The sequence below is a fragment of the Melitaea cinxia genome, chromosome 22 (genome assembly GCF_905220565.1).
Source record: "Melitaea cinxia chromosome 22, ilMelCinx1.1, whole genome shotgun sequence".
NCBI lineage: Eukaryota > Metazoa > Arthropoda > Insecta > Lepidoptera > Nymphalidae > Melitaea > Melitaea cinxia.
This window is the reverse complement of record NC_059415.1, coordinates 1,852,800-1,861,108: the sequence shown is the minus strand read 5'-3', so window position 1 is coordinate 1,861,108 and position 8,309 is coordinate 1,852,800.

Genomic DNA, 8,309 nt, shown 5'->3' with positions numbered 1-8,309 from the left:
CAATAAATTTGCTTATGTTAGGAACAGACGACTGTGTATGCCGCTTCAGCCTAACACAGTCCACTGCTGGACACAGGCCTCCCTAAGTTCACGCCAAACTTTCCGGAACTGCGCAGTCCTCATCCAGTCCTCACAGGTGATCTTACGTAGATCATCGGTTCAGCGGCCCGGAGGGTGTTCCACACTGCGTTTGGCAACACGCGATCTCCTTTCCAGAACACGTCTGCTCCAACAGCCATCGGTCCTGCGACACAGGTGACCAGCACACTGCCACTTCAACTTCCTGAGTCTAAAATCTATACACACGTATATATACTACAAATTGGTTTAGTAAAATGAAAAAACAAATAAAATAATAATATACCTTAGAGATGTTCGCATTGTTTTATCGATAAGTTTTATTCTTAACCAACATAAAAGAGAGTAGTTATTTACCTCGACTTATTTCTTTTATGCGTCACTTCATAAATTTTTACAGAATCAACAATTAGATTGACTATTTTTTCGACTACTTACGTTTTTATTACTTGTCGATGTTAATTGATGTCGGGTTTTTTTCGCTTGTGTGCAAAAACAATTAGGTTTAATATTGTATTTTTTTATGAATTTAGTCCTACAAATAAGTTAATTCATAATTTAATTTAAAAAACGAATTAAGAATATAAAATACAAATTGGAAAAAAAAGTTTCGTGTAAATTCAGTCTATTACGAGGCCATAATTATGCAAAAGTACATCGATTTCCGTACTCCTGTGAATCACAGGTTGGCTTTAAACTAACCGTTTTGTAGAAATGAAAGTATTATTGTCAATAACGATTGGTAAGTCTTATAATTTATAATACAAATAATGAAATTTATCTTTTAACTATCTTATTCTTAAATTAAAAAAGGAAAACAATATTTTTATTAAGAATCTAGAATCTGTATCCATCGGGAGTTCAATATTTTTCAAGCTTTCCTTTGTTGTAAATAGTTGATTAAGTTCTTATTTTATTGCCACTGTTACGCCAATCTTTTCTTATTTTAGTGTTTGCAAAATTTAAAAATACACGTTTATCGACTACTCAATGATATATTTAAATCACATCACTAGCTTACTTACCAAGCTATTCAGAACACGTGGAATTCATTAGTAAATGTTATTTTTTTTATAATATTATAAAATAAGAAAACATTTCTTTTGGTCTGAGAATGATTTAACAATGGAAGAAGATAGTATTATTATATTACAAGGTAAAAACTAAGCTATTAAATCAAATACGCTTATAAAAGTAATTTATATAGAATTTGCGCTGAGGGTACGAAAATCCGAAACTTCTGTACATGTCTGTAGAGGTTGGGGGTGAAAAGACGAATAGTTTAAGTTTATCTTCATATAAATGACCGCTGTGGTGTAATGGTGACTAACCACCGATGGTCACTGTTTCGATTCCCGCTCAGACTGGATATTTGTGTTTATACAAATATTTATTTCCGGTCCGGTTATTAGTCCTTGTAGGTCCCTACCATGCTTCAGAGAGCACGTTAAGCTGTTAGTCCCTGTTGTTATTATGTACACCTGATAGCGATCGTTCCTTTTATATCCGTCAACCCGCATTGGAGCAGCTTTGTGGATTAAGCTCTGATCGTTCTCCTACATGGGGAAAAGGCCTATGCCCAGTAGTGGGATGTTACAGGCTGAAGCGTAAGCGTAAGATTTACGCGTGACTGTATACTTTTTTGTATTTCAATATTGTATATCAATGCAATAAAACATATCAAATGCATGATTTAAAAGCACTCAAGTTTGCAATACATTTTTAACTCGTGGTACGTATTTTTTTATTTGATTTAAATTTTTTTTTAAAGTTTTATTTCACGAATAAAATTAAATTGATTAATTTTATGTAGAGGTAATTGAACTAAGTAGGACTTGAAAAGTTTATATTTATTTTCTTGACTTGACAAAAATATACAATTTGTTATAAATATCTACAAAGGAGAATAATAAAAATCACTGCTTAATTTTTTAACCATTTTACAACAAAGGTTTGTATAAAACTTCTTCCAGAAATTACCATACATAGCCCTACATATATATAGATGTACATTACACTAGACCACGAGCGTGTCTGCATCTACACATCAAAGATGTTTAGTTATTCATAATTTACATTACTCTGTGATGCTCTTCAGGAAATTGTATCACCCGCGACATGGCGAAGCGAAGTCTAGGTTATTAATTTCGTAACAATTTTTATTATTATTTTTACAATAAAATTCTTTAAATACATTTATTTATTTATTATATTAACACTTATAAATTGATTTAAAATTCTATGTCCACGAAATTGAAGAAATTGCAATTAACCGCTATCTTATCGCAGACGCGTTAAATTCAGAAAAAAATAGCTCATAACCTTTAGTAGGCAAATTGGCTATGCAACAAAAAAAAAAAAAGAATTTTTCAATTAGAATTTTTTTAGGATTTCAAATTTTTAAATTACTATCATTCCAAAAAGTATGTAGGTATATAAATTTTTTTGATTAATTAGGCACAGTTGACGTCAAACTACTACCCAATAAAGAAATGGTAAGAAACTCAAAGCATCAATCTAACAAGCTCTAATATATTATATATATCAGACATATGTGTCTCTATACTGTATATCATACAAATGAAACATTGCATGAATATCATACATAAAACCGAAATGCCTACTTTTACGAACTCACACGCTCACGATAACAAGAATTCGGTATGCCTATTGTATATTTATGGCTATAAATTGCTTTTGTTTGAGCAAATATTGTGTAACAGTTTCGCTAAAATGTTAGGAGAATATTTCACATAATACACATTTATGTTCAGGGCTATTTGTTACATTTTAGTTGTGTATGTGTGTGTTTTGACTGTATTGTACGGCCTTTTTTATTAAGGAGATGGCTTTCTTAATCCCCCACTCTGTTTTACTGTAAGTGACTGGATTAATCTTATAAATTCTCGTGTCACAATGTTAGTTACCATACTCCTCCCGGAACGGCTGGACCGATTTTTATAAAATTACTAGATCGTTCAATAAGTCCCGAGACTAACCTGGAAATGGCGCATATATTAAAAACTATTTTGATTTTTAAAAATCTATCAATACAAGAATATGTGTCAAATTTTTAAAAATGGAACAATAAAATTATTGATTTTGAAACATTTAAGTGACGCTACGGTTGTAATTTCGATACAATGGAAAAAAAACGAGTTTCGCCTGTTGATAAAACATTGTTTTTTAATGGGAAAAAATACCGTTGAAGCACAGCAATGGCTTATAAAATGTTATGCAGGATCAGCTCCCTCTCAAGCAAGCATTTGTCGGTGGTATGCCGACTTCAAACGCGGTCGCATGGACACCAATGATGGGGAACGCTCAGGTCGTCCAAATGAAGCAGTGACTCAACAAAATATTAACCAAGTCCTCAAAATCGTATTGGAAGATCGGAAGGTAAAAGTGCGAGAGATAGCCGAGATAGTGAAGATTTCAGCTGGTAGTGTTTTCACTATTTTACATAAAAATTTGGCCATGAAAAAGCTTTTTTCTAAGTGGGTGCCGCGTTTGCTTAGAACTAATCAAAAGGAACAACGTATCAATGATTCAGAGCGATGTTTGGCGCTGATGAATCATAATAAAAAGGATTTTTTACGTCGGTATGTAACAATGGATGAAACCTGGATATACCATTTCACTCCGGAATCCAATCGGCAGGCAGCGGAGTGGAGAGCGGCTGGTGAAAGCCGCCCGAAGCGTCCAAAGACTCAGAAATCGGCCGGTAAGGTTATGGCGTCTATATTTTGGGATGCGCATGGAATACTTTTCATCGACTACCTTGAAAAGGGGCAAAATATAAATAGTGACTATCACATGTGCTTATTGGAGCGATTGAAGTACGAAATTGCGGATAAACGGCCTCACATGAACAAAAAGAAAGTGGTGTTTCACCAGGACAACGCGCCTTGTCACAAGTCTGTGAGAACGATGGCCAAAATTAACGAATTGGGCTTCGAATTGCTTCCTCATCCCCCTTATTCGCCAGACTTGGCCCCCAGCGATTACTGGCTGTTTGCAGACCTCAAAAAAATGCTTCAGGGTAAGAAATTTGACTCAAATAGTGAAGTTATCGCAGCAACGGAGGCTTATTTTGAAGCCAAAGACAAATCGTTCTACACACATGGGATAGAAAAGTTAGAAAAGCATTGGAGGGACTGTATCGCTCTAGGAGGAGACTATGTTGATGAATAAAAATTAATTTTATAAAAAAGACCTTTTTTTAGTACTTAGTCTCGGGACTTATTGAACCACGTGTTATGTGTGCATGTCGTGTAGGTCTGAGAATCGGCCAACATCTATTTTTCATACCCCTAAGTTATAAGGGAGGGGTGATTAAGGGGTTAATAGCATATACGATGAAACGTTTGCGGGATCAGCTAGTCTTATATATAAAATTCTCGTGTCACAATGTTAGTTACCATACACCTCCCGGAACGGCTGATCAGAGTTTTATGAAATTTTGTGTGCATGTCGATTAGGTCTGAGAATCGGCCAACATTTATTTTTCATACCCCTAAGATATAATGGGGGGGGGGATTAAGGGGTTAATAATATATATGGCAAAACTACGTTTGTGAGGTCAGCTATATAATGTCATTCATGTATATGGTCATTAAGGTCTCATGAGCTGGATTAAGCCTGAAACCATCAACAAAAAAACACAGAGCAACAAGCAGTTGTTGTACAATATTATATAATAGTTTAAAATGACCTATTACAGCGTTAACACATACACAATACACAACACATATACAAAATCAAATTAAAATGTAAATGCATCGCTCTGATACGAGGTCCTTTTAGGGTAAGTATACTAATTACAAAACTTTCGAAACCTTATACCGAAAAAGGTTCTAGAAGGATACCATAACCAGCGGGTGGGATACCACCACATTCTTAATATTTATGGAGGCAAGCAAAATTAAACCTTACTGGCACTAAAAAATCAAGCGAAAGATAATTTGACAACTAAATTTTGTTTTCATAGAGTCCGTACATGTGACTACGAACAAATACAAGTAATAATTATTAATTGAAAGCAAAATTAAGCTTAATTGTCTTATTATTCTGAAGTCGAAATAATAATCATTATATGGAGTTAATATTAGTGTCAGCACATACAAACGCTAAAATTCAATAACATAGTAAATGATTTCTAAAAAGGATCTATGAGTCACGTTATGGTAGGCAATATTTATGAAAAGTATAGGTAAGATTAAAGTCTAGCTTAGCACCTGAATGTGTTATAAGCAAATTTGAAAGATTCATTATTTACGTTATCAGCGGAAATAAAGTTGGCAATGTTGTTTTTGTATGTAATGTTGCAGGCTACTTTTCACCCCTATAGTTAAAAAAAAAAAAAGCCTGTTAAACGCCTACAGTTAAATTACAGTTTAGCTACTTACATCATTTATGTATTATATATTTATTATAATATAATAAGATTATTTACAATCTTTCTGAACAATCTGGTTTTCTAACACAAAATTATACTCTATCTATTCAAGATTCTATTTGTTCAAAAATTAGACCATTGTTTTTTAATGTTTACGCAACATTTTATTCATTATGGCAAAACAAATTTTTCGGATTTTATCGTGGTTTATTAAGTTTTTTACATGTCCGACGTTTCGGATAAATTACAGCAATCATGGTCACCTCGGGCAAGTAAAAAACCTAATAAACCGCGATATAATCCGAAAAATCTGTTTTCATTATAATGATTAGAGCATTCTTTATAAAAGAAATGTTAACTTACTCGTAGCTTCAATCATGATAAAATGTACGGAACGTAATCGTATGCGCTGGTTTCGTACCGTCAGACGATGATATCCCTTCACAGCGGGGGGTTCACACTGTAGGTGTTGAAAATAAAACGAATGATCCCTTGGAAGGGCCCACAAATTACTTGTAACTTTAAGGTCATGCCGAAGATAAAAGTATTAATGGTTAAATTATACGGCGGAATTAGCTCGGGATTTAACGTGATAATGACGGAATCATTACCAGGTTTTATTTTACTTTTTTCTAGATTAATTGATTTAATTTTATTTATAGAATGATATATTTATGTATGTTTGAATTAAACTCGTTATAAAATAAATTATTTCGTAATTCTAGTTTATTCATAATTCTATGTTCTATTTTATAATAATGAAACAATTTGGTAATAATCAATCGAATATTATGACTGTTTTTACTTGATGTAATAAATAAAACCATTTATTTTATTTATTAAGATACATTTAAAAATATAAAATACAATTACTAATAATAAGATGCCACATAAACTCATTCGAGTTTTATCGGACATCAGTATTGTCGACATTATCTGTAGATAACTAGGTACATAATATATTCAATTTAATGTTGAATTACATCATTTTATTATCAAAGCATTTATTAATTTATTTAAATAAAAATGAATATTGCTAAGTGCATAACTCGAGAATGGCTCGACCAATTCGGCTAATTTTTTTTTTTTTTTTTTATAATCCTTAAAGCCCGCAAAGGTTTTAATATTAATTAAATTATATTTTATTAAATTAATAAATGAAGTAATGTAATATTTATATATATATATATGTAATTAATTAACACATACAAGAAATATGAAAATCAATTTTGTCGGTTACAATCTCTAGATATCACCAACATTAAAAATAATTCTTATCCACATTACAATTTCTTGCACTTAATTTATTGTTTTCTTTAAAAAAAAAAAAAAAAAACAAAACTTCGCGTCTTCCACCCACGTCAGAGATAAAGATAAAAGTAATTACGATGCAAAGAATGAAAAAAAGACAAGTAAAGATACCGTCTTAAAGCGACAACATTCATTATATCTTATATCTATAAAATTAACATTGCAATATTTTGCACGTTTATAAATTGCGAAATGGGAACGAGTTTGACATGTTCATTGATGTGGAAAAATATAAGTACTTTAGCATACGTTTTTTATTTTACTATTATACTATATTATTATACACTATATTTTTATACACTATATTATTATACACTATATTATTATACAATCTATGTGTTTACATTATTTTTATTTTTTTATATTTTTGGAATTAAATATTTCATCGTTTGCATTTGGTTGTATACTCTTTGCAAATAACCTTCAATGAAAAAAAATTGTCAGATTTCGAAACGAAACATTTCTTTTAAATCGGTGATTACAGATTGAAATTTATCTATAGTTATAATATAAAGCTAAAGAATTTGTTTGTTCGAACACGCTAATCCCATGAACAACTGGTTAAAATAAAACAAAATAAACTATTTTTATGTGGGATAGTCCATGTACCAAAGAAGGATGTAAGCTATATAATGGTTTAGTACGTTTTACGAAACCGCAAGATACGGTTAGTTTATTTATAATTTGATTGATCAACAAAGATAATTGGAGCGGAAATCAAACCCACAAACCCTGGAAAAGAAAGCAGTGTCATTGCAAACTACGCCAACAGGTTAGTTTAGAAAATACTTAATATTTTTTTGTAAATAAATAAAAATAAACATTGCTAATGTAGTGAGGATCGCTATTATTATATTAATTTTGTTTAGTCAACGGAAATCATGCCATTGTATTTGATTATAAGCATCAAATTATACCACTTCTGTGAATGCCATCAGACTCTAACTTTAGTTCACTTACTATATATCATCATAGTGTTACTGTAAATACGTTTTTTATTTATCGTTTCCAAAGAATGAAATATTGAAGTATGTGTAGCAAAAGCCACCCTACACGACACGCTTGCTTGCTCTTTCGCACCTTAAAATGGCAAACAATAAACAATCCTAGTCAATCATTATTATGACACATTATTTATACACATACGCTTATCTGACTCATTCTTAATTTTAATCAAAAGGTTATTGCTTAAAAACCCATTTAATTTCACAGATAAGTCAATAATTTGAAAATGATTTTGAACATAGGTATAATCTTTCGTGACTTATAATTCAAAAGTATTTAAAGTATAAATAAGCGTTTGAAAAAGTCACATAATTATGTTATCTTAAAATTATGTGATCAATCGACAATACGAATGTTTTGATAGTTTATATCGGATTACGACACGTTCGCGAATTTCAACAGAAAGCGGTTTCCAAAGTGTATGAAAATAATTAATTTAATTAACATTACATACAATAATAAAAGTTAATTGAAATTATGTTACGATGAAATTTACTTCATTTTAAATATAGATATT